General features: G+C 42.6%; 1 long non-coding RNA gene across 1 annotated transcript; it reads right to left on the minus strand.

The window, feature by feature from the left end:
• Positions 1-433: 433 nt before the first annotated feature.
• LOC110528120 (uncharacterized) lies at positions 434-5,089 on the minus strand. The gene is made up of 2 exons (XR_016497318.1): positions 5,022-5,089; positions 434-3,472 (listed from the first exon to the last, which is right to left on the minus strand). It is a non-coding gene; the product is annotated as an uncharacterized LOC110528120 (long non-coding RNA).
• Positions 5,090-20,947: the final 15,858 nt, after the last annotated feature.

The raw sequence follows: 20,947 nt of genomic DNA on the forward strand, positions 1-20,947 counted from the left end.
CTCCCTCTCTCTTCGAAATAATCTGCCTCTCTTTTTTTCCTCCATATTCCAAGTTTACGTCTCCTCATGATAATACTGCACTTCTCCTGACATACATCTTGTTCTTACCTTCGCAAGGGAAGTCATTTAAGCGGCTGTCACAATCTCCGTACAATCAGCACGAACCCCTCGGGATGTTGCGCTCAACAGTGCATCCCATTTATAAAGCAGCTGCTTCTTCTTGATGTTCTTTATAAAAAGCTACCGCAACGCTTTTCCATTTCAAACAAGCGCGCTCTTCCAACCACCATCCACCATCTCGCTTCATGCGCTTGATACCCTCACGTCAGAGCTTGACATGAGGGTGCCCTATTTTGTACAGCAGAGGTCACTCTCACCCTGATTTAGTTATATGCAAACGCGTGTGAGAGAAATACACATTCAAATATCAAAACACTTTCAGCAGTTTTTATTATTAAATTGACAATGACCGTACAATATTAACATATACATCCTTTTACAGAAACATGTATTTTTTTATAAATAATAATTATGTGCCATTTAGCAGACGCTTTTACCAAAAACGATTTACATTCACGCGTGCATATATTCTAAATATGGATGGTCCCCAATACTTGACTTGGACTGAAATAGGCGCCGGTACTCATTTTGGGTGTTGGTACTGTTTATATTTAGGTGCAGGAGCTCCACAATACGTTTGAGCTAATATTCTATAACAGGAACAGGAGTTTAAGCAGGAGAATATTTGAGGTGCCGCTACTCAGCTCCGGTGAGCTTCCGCCCAAGTCAAGTACAGGAATCTAATCCAGTGTCCTGGCGTTGCAAGCGCCAGTAGTACCAATTGAGCTACAGAGCAAGCAAGTAGACAATGGACCCGATCGGACAGCTCAGAGCTTCAGCTACAGAGGACCACACAGAGAACCTTTTATCAGTTTTAAATAGGCCTATGCTTATTTTATGGCCCAGGCCCTATTCAACCATGAATGTGTACAGTGATCCTTGTTATGTGGAAAGTGATCACTCCACAACAAAATCAAAATATGTTAAATAGCTGCTTAAAAAGTTAAGCAAGTTAGGTTGAGTAGACTTATGCCATCTTTGTGTAGCCCCAGCAGCCCCTTAATTACACAATTGAAGAAGATAGAAACGATTTAAAATGATGACAGACTTATCTTTACCATACCATTTGGTACCAGACACATAACAGATGGTGTGGGAGAAGGGATTTGTATATAAAGACTAGCCTACTTTTGAGGCTCTAAAAACTTCAGGCAAACTTACAGATTGGAGTGAAACAGGGTTGCCAAATCAATATATTTTCTCAGTGGGTATGCTATGCTCAAATTAAAACAAGCAGCAACGGTGTAAGAAACAAACTGAAAAAAAACATGTATTGTTCCAGTAGAGGAGTCCTTACAAAACGCTCTTCAGTTTAGATATTCACAGTTTTAAACAATCTTCATATATTTTTAACCAGAGTTCACTTTTATAGCTAGCTAACAATCATACATCATCGTAAAGAATACAGTTTAACAGGACATACAGATAATTGAACATGTAGTAGCTGACTGTTCTGGCATTGTGATATGACAACCCATTTGGACATTTGTATGATTCAGGAGAGGTTGAGGAGTGTTTTTACCCCTGTGAGACAACAACATATGAACATTCACTTGAGGTCAACATAAATCTATGGACACAAACTCATAATTGAAAAACGTAATTTACAAAATAAAAGGAACTTGGAAAAAATATTGGAGAAAAATCTCCATGCATGTACACAACACGCTGCGCAAAAAAAATGAATGTACACTGGCAGACAGATCCACACACGCACACAAACAGTCTTTCTCAAACACACAGATCACAGTTTAACGTGGTCTTAAGTTCCAGACCATTGTTTCCAGTGTTTGTTGCTGTTCTCTTCATAAAAGTCTGTTGTCCAACTTTTCAATCCAACAATAAAATGTCCTTATTAAATAAGGTTTTGATTCAAATATGTAAATGAGAATGATATACTAAAAAGAGTAATATAGTACAATTGGCCATATGCATTGAAGTAGAGTTAATGTACTTTAATTACTGTTAACTGATTTACTCTAATTCTTTGACCCCATGCAGACATCTGCTTCTTTCCTAAACATTCCATTAAAGGACAACAGAAAGAAGGGAAATTATGTTCACAAGATGACAGCAGAATAAATCTTTTGAATAATACACAAGGTAATAAGTACAAGAGCGCAATAGGCAAAAAGGAGAGATGAAAAGACAGCGATATCTAGAGAAGTACACAGAGCTGAAGTTCTTGTGGATATAAGGGCACAAGGCGAGGCCCAGATGCAGACACAGGAGGCAGACGGTTAGAGTCTTTGTAGTTTATTTATAATCCAAAAGGAGTTGGCAAGAGAATGGTTGTGGACAGGCAAAAGGTCAAAACCAGATTCTGAGTCCAATAGGTAAAGAGTGGCAGACAGGCTTGATGTCAGGGCAGACAGAAGGGTCAGGAAGGCGGGTACAGAGTCCAGAAAAAACAGGCAAGGGTCATAACCGGGGAGACTAGAAAAAGAGAATAGAAAACAGGAGCACGGGAAATCACGCTGGTTGACTTGAAAACATACAAGACGAACTGGCACAGAGAGACAGGAAACACAGGGATAAATACACTGGGGGAAATAAGTGACACCTGGAGGAGGTGGAGACAATCACAAGAACAGGTGAAACCAGGGCGTGACAGTGGAGTTCTTTCCAGTCAAGGATCAAGATGTTTTGAGATTGGCAGACATTTTAGCAAAAGTCACCATGGATGTCGATGAAAAGTTCATGTATTGGGAAAGACCTCGAGACTAGATGACAACCATCTCTATACTCTATGTACTATACATGTCTATACTTTATATAAGATACATGTCTATACTCTATGTACTATACATGTCTATACTCTATATACTATACATGTCTATACTCTATATACTATACACTCTATATACTATACATGTCTATACTCTATATATGATACATGTCTATTCGTGCTCCCTTTCTATTCATTTTGTTTCCTTCACCATTGTCTTCCTCCCCTTTTTTTATTTTTTTCAATTTATTTCTCACATACTCCATTATAGACCTGACAGAAGAGGAGACTGGCATTGGTCCCCTTGGTGCAATACCTGTCCTGTACCTATACTCTGAAGTATAATCATGTCTGAGGTCCAAGTCCAGAGTTTCCTCCTCTTCTCATTTTAGTAGTAACAGGATCACCAGTCATCCATCAGCAAACAGGTCAATCCCCTTCTCTCTTTCAAAGAGAATTTACTACAGATACATATTTGGAGACACTGCTCTTTGGCAAGCTCACTTTGGTAAGCCCAGGTCATTAGCTTGTTCAAGTGTCACTGAATCTTTGTGAGTCCATTAGCCAATAGGAGCCTGAGTGGGATGGTGGAGCGGGACACAGTCAATAGCAATATATGCAGCCCTTGGAAGAGAGAGAGGACCATATTAGTGAATCAGCCGATCACAACGTGTGTACGCTGAAAACTGTTGCTCTGATTGAAGAAGCAATAAAACTGTCCTTCTTTAGACTAGTTGAGTATCTGGTGCATCAGCACTTGTGGGTTCGATTACAGGCTCAAAATGGATAGAAACAAAGACCTTTCTTCTGAAACTCGTCAGTCTATTCTTGTTCTGAGAAATAAAGGCTATTCCATGCGAGAAATTGCCAAGAAACTGAAGATCTCGTACAACGCTGTGTACCACTCCCTTCACAGAACTGTCTCTAACCAGAATAGAAAGAGGAGTGGGAGGCCCCAGTGCATAACTGAGCAAGAGGACAATTACATTAGAGTGTCTAGTTTGAGAAACAGATGCCTCACAAGTCATAAACTGGCAGCTTCATCAAATAGTACCCGCAAAACACCAGTCTCAACATCAACAGTGAAGAGGCGACTCTGGGATGCTGGCCTTCTAGGCAGAGTTGCAAAGAAAAAGCCATATCTCAGACTGGCCAATAAAAATAAAAGATTCAGATGGACAAAAGAACACAGACACTGGACAGAGGAACCTAGAGGCCAGCATCCCGGAGTCGCTTCTTCACTGTTGACATTGAGACTGGTGTCTACCCCAAAGTGCTCACTCCACCCCAACTCAAGGCTATCATGGTTATTGATACCAGACTGTCTCTTCTCCTCCCAGAGGATCTCTGATGGCTAACAATAACATACGCTGACATAATGTAAATGTTATACATTACCCTCTCTCCCTCAGTGACATTGTTAGTTTCTAAGATCTCCACCAATCTCCTCTTATCAATGCCTGCCACATGTATTCGCTTCCCTGCACTCAACACATTCCAAGCTTAGTTGCACACATTATGTACCTTCCTCCTATAACCCTTAACTTCTGGTGTAGACACTCAACCTTAGCACTCCATCAGTGACATTAATAAGTAACATTTCATATTCTCAGAACCCAACAAAAGTAACCTACCCAACCCTGGTTATGTAATGGGACTAACTAGTAAGTTTCCTGGATAAAGAGGCCTCTTCAAACTCAGCGCAACTCAATGTCTCTTCAAGGTCCTCCAGCAGCCGAGGATGGAAGACATTCAGGGACTCAGACCAGCACACACATACTGTACATACCAACACCACACACACACTGTACATACCAACACCACACACACACACTGTACATACCAACACCACACACATACTGTACATACCAACACCACACACATACTGTACATACCAACACCACACACATACTGTACATACCAACACCACACACACACTGTACATACCAACACCACACACATACTGTACATACCAACACCACAAACACACAATGTGCATACCAACACCACACACATACTGTACATACCAACAACACACACATACTGTACATACCAACACCACACACACACTGTACATACCAACACCACACACATACTGTACATATCAACACCACACACATACTGTACAAACCAACACCACACACTGACATGAGTCTCACACAGACACACTCACCTTTGGTTGGACCAGTAGACTTCCTGTGATGCTGAACATGTGTGATAATTCCAGAGACATACTGTGGGAGACAGAGTATACATTTATATAATATATAATACACAGGTATCACCGAGAGAAACCTCACATATACACAATGCCAATGGCCTGGGATATTCATGGGTAAAATCTTTCCGTCAGATTATAATGATGACAAGACCCTTGCTTTTTCCCTGCACTCAGCTTAATGCGTTCTCCTGTTTGTGTGTTATCTAGGGTCAGCAGACTATGTGTCTCCTCTGTTTTTAGCGTGCTCAGCTATACTAAAAATACTATACATTCCTCTATGCTATAGGCTTGCTTTGCCCCTGCACTTAGCTCAATGTGTGTCTTTATCTCGGATCAGCAGACTATGTGTCTCCCCTGTCATTCCTTCAGCATCTCCATGTCCTAAGAATATGTGAGTTATGTCTATAATCCATCAGTTGGTCATTTGGCTGACCCCCTCCTTTGTATATCCCTCTGACCTTTGTATGTCCAGCTGTCCTAGGCGCCTATGTGTCGCCTTCTCTTCATGTGGTTGTCTAAGATCAGCAGACTATACATCTATGGCCTCCTCTGTTCTCCTCTCCTATACAATAGACAATGTATTTTACCAGAATGGCAAATGCACTCTATAAGTGTATCTCTCTCTTGTGTTACAGTATTTATGTTCCTCCATATATGTACATAATTTCTCCCATAGTAGCATGAGATGGCACATCAATGCGAGCTGTGGCAAGAAGGTTTGCTGTGTCTGTCAGCGTAGTGTCCAGAGCATGGAGGCGCTACCAGGAGACAGGCCAGTACATCAGGAGACGTGGAGGAGGCCGTAGGAGGGCAACAACCCAGCAGCAGGACCACTACCTCCGCCTTTGTGCAAGGAGGAGCAGGAGGAGCACTGCCAGAGCCCTGCAAAATGACCTCCAGCAGGCCACAAATGTGCATGTGTCTGCTCAAACGGTCAGAAACAGACTCCGTGAGGGTGGTATGAGGGCCCGATGTCCACAGGTGGGGGTTGTGCTTACAGCCCAACACTGTGCAGGACGTTTGGCATTTGCCAGAGAACACCAAGATTGGCAAATTTGTCACTGGCGCCCTGTGCTCTTCACAGATGAAAGCAGGTTCACACTGAGCACATGTGACAGACGTGATAGAGTCTGGAGACGCCATGGAGAACGTTCTGCTGCCTGCAACATCCTCCAGCATGACCGGTTTGGTGGTGGTTCAGTCATGGTGTGGGGGTGGCATTTCTTTGGGGGGCCGCACAGCCCTCCATGTGCTCGCCAGAGGTAGCCTGACTGCCATTAGGTACCGAGATGAGATCCTCAGACCCCTTGTGAGACCATATGCTGGTGCGGTTGGCCCTGGGTTCCTCCTAATGCAAGACAATGCTAAACCTCATGTGGCTGGAGTGTGTCAGCAGTTCCTGCAAGAGGAAGGCATTGATGCTATGGACTGGCCCGCCCGTTCCCCAGACCTGAATCCAATTGAGCACATCTGGGACATCATGTCTCGCTCCATCCATCAACGCCATGTTGCACCACAGACTGTCCAGGAGTTGGCAGATGCTTTAGTCCAGGTCTGGGAGGAGATCCCTCAGGAGACTATCCGCCACCTCATCAGGAGCATGCCCAGGCATTGTAGGGAGGCACGTGGAGGCCACACACACTACTGAGCCTCATTTTGACTTGTTTTAAGGACTTACATCAAAGTTGGATCAGCCTGTAGTGTGGTTTTCCACTTTAATTTTGAGTGTGACTCCAAATCCAGACCTCCATGGGTAGATAAATTTGATTTCCATTGATAATTTTTGTGTGATTTTGTTGTCAGCACATTCAACTATGTAAAGAAAAAAGTATTTAATAAGAATATTTCATTCATTCAGATCTAGGATGTGTTATTTTAGTGTTCCCTTTATTTTTTTGAGCAGTGTACATATTTGTAATAATGACAATTACAACAATACTGAATGAACAATTGTCACGCCCTGACCATAGAGAGCCTGTTATTCTCTATGTTGGTTAGGTCGGGGTGTGACTAGGGTGGGTCATCTAGGGGAATTGTATATCTATGGTGGCCTGATATGGTTCCCAATCAGAGGCAGCTGTTTATCATTGTCTCTGATTGGGGATCATATTTAGGTAGCCATTTTCCCCATTGTGATTTGTGGGATCTTGACTACGTGCTTGTTTAGCTACTTGTTAGCAAACCAAAACATCATGGTTTGTTTGTGCTTGTTTGGTGAGTTTGATTTATTAAAATATGTGGAACTCTACATGCTGCACCTTGGTCCAATCATTATGACGATCGTGACAACAATGAACACTTATTTGAACTTAATATAATACATAACTAACTTTTTTGTCTCAAATAAATAATGAAACATGTTCAATTTGGTATAAATGATCCAAATACACAGTGTTGGAGAATAAAGTAAAAGTGCAATATGTGCCATGTAAAAAAGCTAACGTTTAAGTTCCTTGCTCAGAACATGAGAACATATGAAAGCTGGTGGGTTCAATATTCCCAGTTCTTCAATATTCCCAGTTAAGAAGTTTTAGGTTGTAGTTATTATAGGAATTATGACACGTCGACTATTTCTCTCTATACCATTTGTATTTCATATACCTTTGATTATTGGATGTTCTTATAGGCACTTTAGCATTGCCAGCCTAATCTCGGGAGTTGATAGGCTTGAAATCATAAACAGCACTGTGAATCAAGCATTGCTAAGAGCTTCTGGCAAACGCAGTAAAGTGCTGTTTGAATGAATGTGTACGAGCCTGCTGCTGCCTACCACCGCTCAGTCAGACTGCTCTATCAAATCATAGACTTAATTATAATATAATAAACACAGAAATATGAGCATTTGGACATTAATATGGACAAATCCGGAAACTATAATTTAAAAAACAAAACGTTTATTCTTTTAGTGAAATACGGAACCGTTCCATATTTTATTGAACGGGTGGCAACCCTAAGTCTAAATATTGCTGATACATTGCACAACTTTCAATGTCATGTCATAATGATGTAAAATTCTGGCAAATTAGTTCACAGTTTACCCTGAATCTGCTTGCAAGAGAAGTGACACAATTTCCCTAGTTAATATTGCTTGCTAACATGAATTTATGTGAACAAATTATGCAGGTTAAAAAAATATACTTCTGTGTATTGATTTTAAGAAAGGCATTGATGTTTATGGTTAGGTACATTTGTGCAAAGATTGTGCTTTTTTCGGCAATGTGCTTTTGTTAAATCATCACCCGTTTGGTGAAGTTGAAGTAGGCTGTGATTCGATGATAAATTAACAGGCACCGCATTGATTATATGCAACGCAGGATAAACTAGTAATATCATCAACCATGTGTAGTTAACTAGTGATTATGTGAAGATTGATTGTTTATTATAAGATAAGTTTCATGCTAGCTAGCTAGCTCATATCATATCTGTCTTATCAGCATCACTTGTAACCTGGGGTGGACTGTCATTTTTCTCTGAACAAATTCAATAGGAATAAAAATAAAATATGTGAAGCATGCACACTGAGAAGATCTTTCAACAGCACAGGACTTCAACCCACGTACAAAATGTCAGCATACATTTTTTTTTTTTTTTACCTTTTATTTATACAGGTTTTTTTTCATTGAGATAACTGGGTCTGACAACGTGTGTGTCAGCGTAACTATCTGTGTGAGTATGTTCATGTAGGGTCTTGTGTGTGTTTACCGTGTATAAGAGATCTGTTAAGCCACTGCATGTAGTAGTTGTGTGGGAAGGAGAGCAGGACCTCGTTGGAGAAGATGGAGAGATGTGGGAGTAGAACAGCGCCCACAGAGACAGAGAGAGTGAAAGTACAGAGCCACAGCCTAGAGAAAGACAGAGAGAGAAAGATATTTTACAAAAAGAAGCTGCATTCCCATATGACACATAGAAATATCAAATATGTAGGTACAGTATATTGGTTTTCTGACATTCTGTGGCAGATATAGATATGATCGGCGGTAATAACACCTCTATTGTTCAAAGTTACTTACGCAATTTTGTTGACTATTGCATCTTCGCTGTCATCTATAATTTAAAGCACACAACAATTATTATTATGGCTTTCAAAAAGAGGAATAAGTGTGCGTGTTGGTGGGGTGGGGGGCAGACCGGCTGGACAATAAACTGGGAACCTGATAAAAGACAATACCTCCTTTCACAAAATTGGCAACAAAAGGACGACAAGCACATATTGCTCAACTCTCACAAACACCTGCAGGCTAAAAGTGTTCTTAGAGTAACAACTACATACAAAAAACATGTTTGCACATGGAAAAGTGTTTTTGTGTGTGATGAAGCAAAGCACATTTTTGTGTACGTACAGTGTGTGGCAATACTAGGTTCTTTACAAAAACAGTAGATTAAATTGGCCAAAAGTAAAACACTAACCCTTATCACAGTACAGTAATGTCTGGACCCCCACAGAGATGGCCGCCTCACTTCGCGTTCCTAGGAAACTATGCAGTTTTTAGTTTTTTTACGTGTTATTTCTTACATTGGTACCCCAGGTCATCTTAGGTTTCATTACATACAGTCGAGAAGAACTACTGAATATAAGAGCAGCGTCAACTCACCATCAGTACGACCAAGAATATGACTTTCGCGAAGCGGATCCTGTGTTCTGACTTTCACCCAGGACAACGGAATGGATCCCAGCGTGTTTACAGACATATTCAATCAATCCTTATCCCAGTCTGCTGTTCCCACATGCTTCAAGAGGGCCACCATTGTTCCTGTTCCCAAGAAAGCTAAGGTAACTGAGCTAAACGACTACCGCCCCGTAGCACTCACTTCCGTCATCATGAAGTGCTTTGAGAGACTAGTCAAGGACCATATCACCTCCACCCTACCTGACACCCTAGACCCACTCCAATTTGCTTACCACCCAAATAGGTCCACAGACGATGCAATCTCAACCACACTGCACACTGCCCTAACCCATCTGGACAAGAGGAATACCTATGTGAGAATGCTGTTCAACGACTACAGCTCAGCATTTAACACCATAGTACCCTCCAAACTCGTCATCAAGCTCGAGACCCCGGGTCTCGACCCCACCCTGTGCAACTGGGTACTGGACTTCCTGACGGACCACCCCCCAGTTGGTGAGGGTAGGTAACAACATCTCCACCCCGCTGATCCTCAACTCTGGGTCCCCACAAGGGTGCGTTCTGAGCCCTCTCCTGTACTCCCTGTTCACCCACGACTGCGTGGCCACGCACGCCTCCAACTCAATCATCAAGTTTGCGGACGACACAACAGTGGTAGGCTTGATTACCAACAACGACGAGACGGCCTACAGGGAGGAGGTGAGGGCCCTCGGAGTGTGGTGTCAGGAAAATAACCTCACACTCAACGTCAACAAAACTAAGGAGATGATTGTGGACTTCAGGAAACAGCAGAGGGAACACCCCCCTATCCACATCGATGGGACAGTAGTGGAGAGGGTAGTAAGTTTTAAGTTCCTCGGCGTACACATCACAGACAAACTGAATTGGTCCAACCACACAGACAGCATCGTGAAGAAGGCGCAGCAGCGCCTCTTCAACCTCAGGAGGCTGAAGAAATTTGGCTTGTCACCAAAAGCACTCACAAACTTCTACAGATGCACAATCGAGAGCATCCTGTCGGGCTGTATCACCGCCTGGTACGGCAACTGCTCCGCCCACAACCGTAAGGCTCTCCAGAGGGTAGTGAGGTCTGCACAACGCATCACCGGGGGCAAACTACCTGCCCTCCAGGACACCTACACCACCCGATGTCACAGGAAGGCCATAAAGATCATCAAGGACAACAACCACCCAAACCACTGCCTGTTCACCCTGCTATCATCCAGAAGGCGAGGTCAGTACAGGTGCATCAAAGCTGGGACCGAGAGACTGAAAAACAGCTTCTATCTCAAGGCCATCAGACTGTTAAACAGCCACCACTAACATTGAGTGGCTGCTGCCAACATACTGACTCAACTCCAGCCACTTTAATAATGGGAATTGATGGGGAATTGATGTAAAATATATCACTAGCCACTTTAAACAATGCTACTTAATATAATGTTTACATACCCTACATTATTCATCTCATATGTATACGTATATACTGTACTCTATATCATCTACTGCATCTTTATGTAATACATGTATCACTAGACACTTTAAAATATGCCACTTTGTTTACATACTCATCTCATATGTATATACTGTACTCGATACCATCTACTGCATCTTGCCTATGCCGCTCTGTACCATCACTCATTCATATATCTTTATGTACATATTCTTTATCCCTTTACACTTGTGTGTATAAGGTAGTAGTTTTGGAATTGTTAGTTAGATTACTCATTGGTTATTACTGCATTGACGGAACTAGAAGCACAAGCATTTCGCTACACTCGCATTAACATCTGCTAACCATGTGTATGTGACAAATAAAATTTGATTTGATATGTGTGTGTGTGTGTGTGGCCCTGACCTGTGTGTAGGTGTGTGTGGCCCTGATCTGTGTGTGTGTGACCGCCCTTGACCGCCCTTTATGTGGCTCAAATGTATATTTTTCTGGTTCTTGTTGCTGCTTCGTCAGAACAGCAGTGGTGTAGCCTATGCAGGCAATACCCGGTGGGAACATACACTACCGGTCAAAAGGTTTTGAGCACCTACTCATTCAAGGGCTTTTCTTTATTTTTACTACTTTCTACATTGTATGAAACTATGAAATAACACATATGGAATCATATAGTAACCAAATAAGTGTTCATCAAATCAAAATAGATTGTATATTTGAGATTCTTCAAAGTAGCCACCCTTTGCCTTGATGACAGCTTTGTACACTCTTGGAATTCTCTCAACCAGCTTCTAAACATTCTAAACATTGTCACCAGCAAAGCACCTCCACACCATAGCACCTCCCCCTCCATGCTTTACGGTGGGAAATACACATGCAGAGATCATCCGTTCACCCACACCGCGTCTCACAAGGACACGGCGGTTGGAACCAAAAATCTCACATTTTGACTCCAGACCAAAGGACAAATTTCAAACCGGTCTAATGGCCATTGCTCGTGTTTCTTGACCCAAGCAAGTCTCCTATCATTATTGGTGTCCTTTAGTAGTGGTATCTTTGCAGCAATTCGACCACGAAAGCCTGATTCACACAGTCTCCTCTGAACAGTTGATTTTGAGATGTGTCTGTTACTTGAACTATGTGAAGCATTTATTTGGGCTGGTAACTCGAATGAACTTATCCTCTGCAGCAGAGGTAACTCTGGGTCTTCCATTCCTGTAGCGGTCCGCATGAGAGCCAGTTTCATCATACCGCTTGATGGTTTTTGCGACTGCACTTGAAAAAACTGGAGCGTAGTGGCCTTGAAGAGTCATGTGATGGGTTAGATCTGCAGTGAAGTGAATCAGCACATTACAACTTCAGCAATTTGAGATTTTAAAATAACTAGAAAAGGACATTCTTGAAGAAACTTTGTGGACTCAGCTGGCTAAAAGTTTTTCCATGGTACTAGTTTAATAATTATTTAGCAGTTACAACTTATACAGTGGAAGTCAGAAGTTTACATACACCTTAGCCAAATACATTTAATCTCAGTTTTTCACAATTCCTGACATTTAATCCTGGTAAAACATTCCCTTTCTTAGGTCAGTTAGAATCACTGCTTTATTTTAAGAATGTGAAATGTCAGAATAATAGTAGAGAGAATTACTTATTTCAGCTTTTATTTCTTTCATCACATTCCCAGTGGGTCAGAAGTTTACATACACTCAATTAGTATTTGGTAGCATTGCTTTTAAATTGTTTAACTTGGGTCAAACGTTTTGGGTAGCCTTCCACAAGCTTCCCACAATAAGTTGGGTGAATTTTGGCCCGTTCCACCTGACAGAGCTGGTGTAACTGAGTCAGGTGTGTAGGCATCCTTGCTCGTACATGCTTTTTTAGTTCTACCTACACATTTTCTATGGGATTGAGGTCAGGGCTTTGTAATGGCCACTCCAATACCTTGACTTAGTTGTCCTTAAGCCATTTTGCCACAACTTTGGAAATATGGTTGGGGTCATTGTCCATTTGGAAGACCCATTTGCGACCAAGCTTTAACGTCCTAACTGTTGTCTTGAGTTGTTGCTTCAATATATCCACATAATTTTCCTCCCTCATGATGCCATCTATTTTGTGAAATACACCAGTCCCTCCTGCAGCAAAGCATCTTGTTCATCTTTATTTGTGAATTGAACACTGAATGAAAAAACAACAAAAGAGAATGAACGAAACCGAAACAGTTCTGTCTGGTACATAATACAAAAAGAGAAAACAACTACCCACAAACACAGGTGGGAACAGGCTACCTAAGTATGGTTCTCAATCAGAGACAACGATTGACAGCTGCCTCTGATTGGGAACCATACCAGGCCAAACACATAGAAATACAACACACAGAACAAAACATAGAATGAAAAACATAGAATGTCCACCCCAACTCACCCAAACCAAACCAAAATAGAGACATAAAAAGGAACTAATGTCAGGACGTGACAATGATACTGCCACCCCCTTCAAGGTTGGGATGATGTTCTTCGGCTTGCAAGCCTCCCCCTTTTTCCTCCAAACATAACGATGGGCATTATGGCCAAACAGTTATATTTTTGTTTCATCAGACCAGAGGACATTTCCCCAAAAAGCATGATCTTTGTCCCCATATGCAGTTGCAAACCGTAGTCGGGCTTTTTTATGGTGGTTTTAGTGCAGTGGCTTCTTCCTTGCTGAGCAGCCTTTCAGGTTATGTCGAAATAGGACTCGTTTTACTGTGGATATAGATCATTTTGTACCTGTTTCCTCCAGCATCTTCACAAGTTCCTTTGCTGTCGTTCTGGGATTGATTTGCATTTTTCGCACCAAAGTACGTTCATCTCTAGGAGACAGAACGCGTCTCCTTCCTGAGCGGTATGACGGTGGTGTTTATACTTGCATACTATTGTTTGTTGTTTGTACAGATGAACGTGGTACCTTCAGGCATTTGGAAATTGCTCCCAAGGATAAAAAAAATTCTGAGGTCTTGGCTGATTTCTTTTGATTTCCCCATGATGTCAAGCAAAGAGGAACTGAGTTTGAAGGTAGGCCTTGAAATACATCCACAGGTACACCTCCAATGGACTCAAATTATATCAATTAGCCTATCAGAAGCTTCTAAAGACATTACATAATTTTCAGGAATTTTCCAAGCTGTTTAAAGGCACAGTCAACTTAGTGTATGCAAACTTCTCACCCACTGGAATTGTGATACAGTAAGTTTTAGTGAAATAATCTGTCTGTAAACAACTGTTGGAAACTGTAAAGACTGAGACAATTCATGATTAACAATTACCCAAGGTTTTCACTAAGGTAGACTTAGCCTAGCAAGTACATTGACTATGTTTCCCTAAGCAATCTGGCAGTCAGGCAGACAGACGGAGAGAGATAGAGAGCAAGATAGACAGCAAAACAGGCTATTTAAATGTATTAGTCAGCAGGCTGGATAACTTCTGTACTCCTTCCGTTCGTTCCTCTTCCATCCTTCCATCCAAGCTAGAAGATTCCTGTAAGTTAAGAGAATCAAGAATTTAAAAGGCAGTTGAGAGGTGCAATGTCAGATTGAGTGTTGAGGGGGAACAGGGATAGGTAAAATGTATCCTATTGTCAAATACAAAATGCATAAAAATACAGGGATCTCTGATTAATCAAGAAAATCTTCACATCCATTTTCGGGGGTACACGTTTCAAGAATTAGGCTAGTTTACTGTCTCACACACACAATCAATGTTTCGTATATGTGTATTTATGTACCATCTCTCTCTCTCTCTCTCTCTCTCTCTCTCTCTCTCTCTCTCTTTCTCTCTCTCTAACTAAAGGAAATACATGGACAGGTGACCATTCCAGGTGGGGGAATCTTTTAATCCAGTATATTACAGCATGTTTCTAGTGTACCTGATGTAAATATACAGCTATATCTTCCCTTCCCCTGTCAGACTTTGGATGAAAGGATCTGCCAAGCAGATATATGATTACTAGATTACAGTCACATGTGGTGTGACTGTCTGTTCCTTCTTTGTTCTTGTCAGGTGGGTGATCCTGACAAGTAGTGTCCTGGGGGTGTGTAGATCTCTCTCTCTCTCTCTCTCTCTCTCTCTCTCTCTCTCTCTCTCTCTCTCTCTCTCTCTCTCTCTCTCTCTCTCTCTCTCTCTCTCTCTCTCTCTCTCTCTCTCTCTCTCTCTCTCTCTCTCTCTCTCTCTCTCTCTCTCTCTCTCTCTCTCTCTCTCTCTCTCTCTCTCTCTCTCTCTCTCTCTCTCTCTCTCTCTCTCTCTCTCTCTCTCTCTCTCTCTCTCTCTCTCTCTCATCAGACTGCTGAATAGCCACTAGGTAGTTAGTTACCTGCTCCCCCTGTCCCCCGGACTTCCTGCCGCTCCCCCTATGAATGTTCTTCCGCCCCCTTCTAACAGACACTTACCCTGCCCACCCAACGGATTTTTATTTGTTTTTATCACCTTTATTTAACCAGGTGGGCCAGTTGAGAATAAGTTCTCATTTATAACTGCGACCTGGCCAAGAAAAAGCAAAGCAGTGCAACAAAAACAACAACATAGAGTTACACATAAACAAACGTACAGTCAATAACACAATACAAAAACCTATGTACAGTGTGTGCAAATGTAGAAGATTAGGGAAGTAAGGCAATAAATATGCCATAGATGCGAAATAATTACAATTTAGCATTAACACTGGAGTGATAGATGTGCCAGTAGAGATACTAGGGTGCAAAAGATAAATAATATAAATAACAATATGGGGATGATGTAGTTGGGTGTGCTATTTACAGATTGGCTGAGTACAGGTACAGTGATCAGTAAACTGCTCTGACAGCTGATGCTTAAAGTTAGAGAGGGAGATATAAGTCTCCAGCTTCAGTGATTTTTGCAATTCATTCCAGTCATTGGCAGCAGAGAACTGGAAGGAAAGGCTACCAAATGAATTGTTGGCTTTGGGGATGACTAGTGATATATACCAGCTGGAGCACGTGCTATGGGTGGGTGTTGCTATGGTGACCAGTGAGCTGAGATAAGAAGGGGCTTTACCTAGCAAAGACTTATAGATGACCTGGAGCCAGTGGGTTTGGCGACGAATATGTAGTGTATCATTGCTACAGTTGTAAAGTGTATATATTCTTATTGTAATTTGTATTTTTTTTTATTTGTTATTATTGTCTCATTCATTCCCTTTTTTGACCAGCACTGTTGGAGCTCGGAGCATAAGAATTTAATCTAATCTATTTGACTGTGGGTGTCTATACAGTGCATTCGGAAAGTATTCCCTTTTTCCACATTTTGTTACGTTCTTATTCTAAAATATATATTTTTTTAATGTTTCATCAATCCACACACAATACCCCATAATGTTATTTTGCAAATAACAAAAAAATATATAGAAATAGCTTATTTACCTAAGCATTCAGCAGCATACCACCCAGCATACCACTGCTGGCTTGCTTCTGAAGCTAAGCAGGGTTGGTCCTGGTCAGTTCCTGGATGGGAGACCAGATGTTGCTGGAAGTGGTGTTGGAGGGCCAGTAGGAAGCACTCTTTCCTCTGGTCTAAAAACATACCCCAGGGCAGTGATTGGGGACACTGCTCTGTGTAGGGTGCTGTCTTTCGGATGGGAAGTTAAACGGGTGTCCTGACTCTCTGAGGTCATTAAAGATCCCATGGCACATATTGTGCTTTTTCCATCTACGTAACATTGCAAAAATCAGAAACTTTCTGTCCAAAAATGATGCAGAAAAATTAATCCATGCTTTTGTCACTTCTAGGTTAGACTACTGCAATGCTCTACTTTCCGGCTACCCGGATAAAGCACTAAATAAACTTCAGTTAGTGCTAAATACGGCTGCTAGAATCCTGACTAGAACCAAAAAATGTGATCATATTACTCCAGTGCTAGCCTCTCTACACTGGCTTCCTGTCAAAGCAAGGGCTGATTTCAAGGTTTTACTGCTAACCTACAAAGCATTACATGGGCTTGCTCCTACATATCTCTCTGATTTGGTCCTGCCGTACATACCTACACGTACGCTACGGTCACAAGACGCAGGCCTCCTAATTGTCCCTAGAATTTCTAAGCATACAGCTGGAGGCAGGGCTTTCTCCTATAGAGCTCAATTTTTATGGAACGGTTTGCCTACCCATGTCAGAGACGCAAACTCGGTCTCAACCTTTAAGTCTTTACTGAAGACTCTTCTCTTCAGTGGGTCATATGATTGAGTGTAGTCTGGCCCAGGAGTGGGAAGGTGAACGGAAAGGCTCTGGAGCAACGAACCGCCCTTGCTGTCTCTGCCTGGCCGGTTCCCCTCTTTCCACTGGGATTCTCTGCCTCGAACCCTATTACAGGGGCTGAGTCACTGGCTTACTGGGGCTCTCTCATGCCGTCCCTGGAAGGGGTGCGTCACCTGAGTGGGTTGATTCACTGATGTGGTCGTCCTGTCTGGGTTGGCGCCCCCCTTGGGTTGTGCCATGGCGGAGATCTTTGTGGGCTATACTCAGCCTTGTCTCAGGATGGTAAGTTGGTGGTTGAAGATATCCCTCTAGTGGTGTGGGGGCTGTGCTTTGGCAAAGTGGGTGGGTTTATATCCTTCCTGTTTGGCCCTGTCCGGGGGTGTCCTCAGATGGGGCCACAGTGTCTCCTGACCCCTCCTGTCTCAGCCTCCAGTATTTATGCTGCAGTAGTTTATGTGTCGGGGGGGCTAGGGTCAGTTTGTTATATCTGGAGTACTTCTCCTGTCCTATTCGGTGTCCTGTGTGAATCTAAGTGTGCGTTCTCTAATTCTCTCCTTCTCTCTTTCTTTTTCTCTCTCGGAGGACCTGAGCCCTAGGACCATGCCCCAGGACTACCTGACATGATGACTCCTTGCTGTCCCCAGTCCACCTGGCTGTGCTGCTGCTCCAGTTTCAACTGTTCTGCCTTATTATTATTCGACCATGCTGGTCATTTATGAACATTTGAACATCTTGGCCATGTTCTGTTATAATCTCCACCTGGCACAGCCAGAAGAGGACTGCCCACCCCACATAGCCTGGTTCCTCTCTAGGTTTCTTCCTAGGTTTGGGCCTTTCTAGGGAGTTTTTCCTAGCCACCGTGCTTCTACACCTGCATTGCTTGCTGTTTGGGGTTTTAGGCTGGGTTTCTGTACAGCACTTTGAGATATCAGCTGATGTACGAAGGGCTATATAAATACATTTGATTTGATTTGATTTGATGATTGTAGGGGTGTTAACCCTGGTGTCCTGGCTAAATTCCCAATCTGGCCCTCAAACCGTCACGGTCACCTAAAAATCCCCAGTTTACAATTGGCTCATTCATCCCCCTCCTCTCCCCTGTAACTATTCCCCAGGTCGTTGCTGCAAATGAGAATGTGTTCTCAGTCAACTTACCTGGTAAAATAACGGATAAATAAAAAATACAAAAATTCAGACCCTTTACTATGAGACTCGAAATTGAGCTCAGGTGCATCCTGTTTCCATTGATCATCCTTGAAATGTTTCTACAACTTGATTGTATCACATTTTAGGGAAGACCCAGATGCAGACAGTGTCGAAGTAACACAAGTTTATTACTAGAACAGGGACAGGCAAAACGACAGGTCAAGGGCACAGAACGGCAGGCAGGGTCAGGGCAGGCAGAATGGTCAAAACCGGGAAAACTAGTAAACAGGAACTATAGAAAAAGACAGGAGCAAGGGGAAACCCGCTTTTAGGCTTGACGGACAAAACAAACTGGCAACAGACAAACCGAGAACACAGGTATAAATACACTGGGGATAATGGGGAAGATGGGCGACACCTGGAGGGGGTGGTGACAAGCACAAACACAGGTGAAACAGATCAGGGTGTGACAGATTGGAGTCCACCTGTGGTATATTCAATTGATTGAACAAGATTTGGAAAGGAACACACCTGTCTATAAAAGGTCCCACAGTTGACAGTGCATGTCAGAGAAAAAAACAAGCCACGAGGTTGAAGGAATTGTCATTAGAGCTCCAAGACAGGATTGTGTCGAGGCACAGATCTGGGGAAGGGTACCAAAAAATGTCTGCAGCATCGAAGGTCCCCAAGAACAAAGTGGCCTCCATCATTCTTAAATGGAAGAAGTTGGGAACCATCGAGACTCTCCCTAGAGTTTTCCGCACGGCCAAACTGAACAATCGGGGGAGATGACTCTCGCCTTGGTCAGGGAGATGACCAAGAACCTGATGGTTACTCTGACAGAGCTCCAGAGTTCCTCTGTGGAGATGGGAGAACCTTCCAGAAGTACAACCATCTGCAGCACTCCACCAATCAGGCCTTTATGGTAGAGTGGCCAGACAGAAGCCACTCCTCAGTAAAAAGCACATGTCAGCCCGCTTGGAGTTTGCCAAAAGGCACCGAAAGGACTCTCAGACCATGAGAAACAAGATTCTCTGGTCTGATGAAACCAAGATTGAACTCTGTGGCCTGAATGCCAAGCGTTGCATCTGGAGGAAACCTGGCACCATCGCTATGGTCAAGCATAGTGCCAGCATCATGCTGTGGGAATGTTTTTCAGAGGCAGGGACTGTGAGACTAGTCAGGATCGAGGGAAAGATGAACGGAGCAAAATACAGAGAGATCCTTGATGAAAAACTGCTACAGAGTGCTCGGGACCTCAGACTGGGGCAAAGGTGTTCACCTTCAGGACAAGTCTTTGAATTGCTTCAGTGGCCCAGCCAGAGCCTGGACTTGAACCCAATCTAACATGTCTGGAGAAACCTGAAAATAGCTGTGCAGCAACGCTCCCCATCCAACCTGATGAGAGTTTGAGAGAATCTGCAGAGAAGAATGGGAGAAACTCCCCAAATACAGGTGTGCCAAGCTTGTAGTGTCATATCCAAGAAGACTCGAGGCTGTAATCGCTGCCAAAGGTGCTTCAACAAAGTGCTGAGCAAAGATATTGAATACTTATGTAAATGTGATATACATTTGCAAAAATTTCTAAAATCAGTTTTTGCTTGGTCATTATGGGGTTTTGTGTGTAGATTGATGAGGGGGGGAAAACAATTGAATCCATTTAGAATAAGGCTGTAACGTAAAAACAAATGTGGAAAAACACTTTCCGAATGCACTGTATGTGAGAAAATGTATAAAATGTATTTCTCCTTTATTTAACCAGGTAGGCCAGTTGAGAACAAGTTCTCATTTACAACTGCGACCTGGCCAAGATAAAGCAAAGCAGTGCGACACAAACAACACAGTTACACATGGAATACACAAAGGTACACAATCAAGAGTCAAGAATCAAGACACCAGAGAGACACCAGAATGCCACATTTCAACTGATATCATGCAATTAAATCAACGGAAACCTATTCCGATAGTTTTCAGGCTCTACATGGCCTTATTTGGATGTACCATGCAATCACATTTTCTCTTTTGGACACAAAAACACACACACACACACACACACACACGCACACACTGTACAGCAGTAGTGCCACCCTGTGGCAGATAAGTAAAACAGCCGATCTAAACTGTTTCATATACTGTCTTTAACATTACTACCAGTGCCAAAGGTCTAGTTTTAGGAATACAAATATGTGATTGAGTTTGTTTTTCACCCAGGTCAGTATAAATGTTTGAAGTCAATCTGCATTATTAGACATGATCAGTGACTGTACCCGACTCTTTCGCTGTCTTATGCTTGATATTTTATCCTTCAAACGATTTTACTACACTTCTTCTTCCCAACCACTTGATTTTCATAAACCCTCCACTCATCAAAATCTTTAGGGAACAAAAATTATACTGCTAGTGGGCTGCAGCCTAAAT

The sequence above is a fragment of the Oncorhynchus mykiss genome, chromosome 7 (genome assembly GCF_057628025.1).
Source record: "Oncorhynchus mykiss isolate SJ-2025 chromosome 7, ASM5762802v1, whole genome shotgun sequence".
NCBI lineage: Eukaryota > Metazoa > Chordata > Actinopteri > Salmoniformes > Salmonidae > Oncorhynchus > Oncorhynchus mykiss.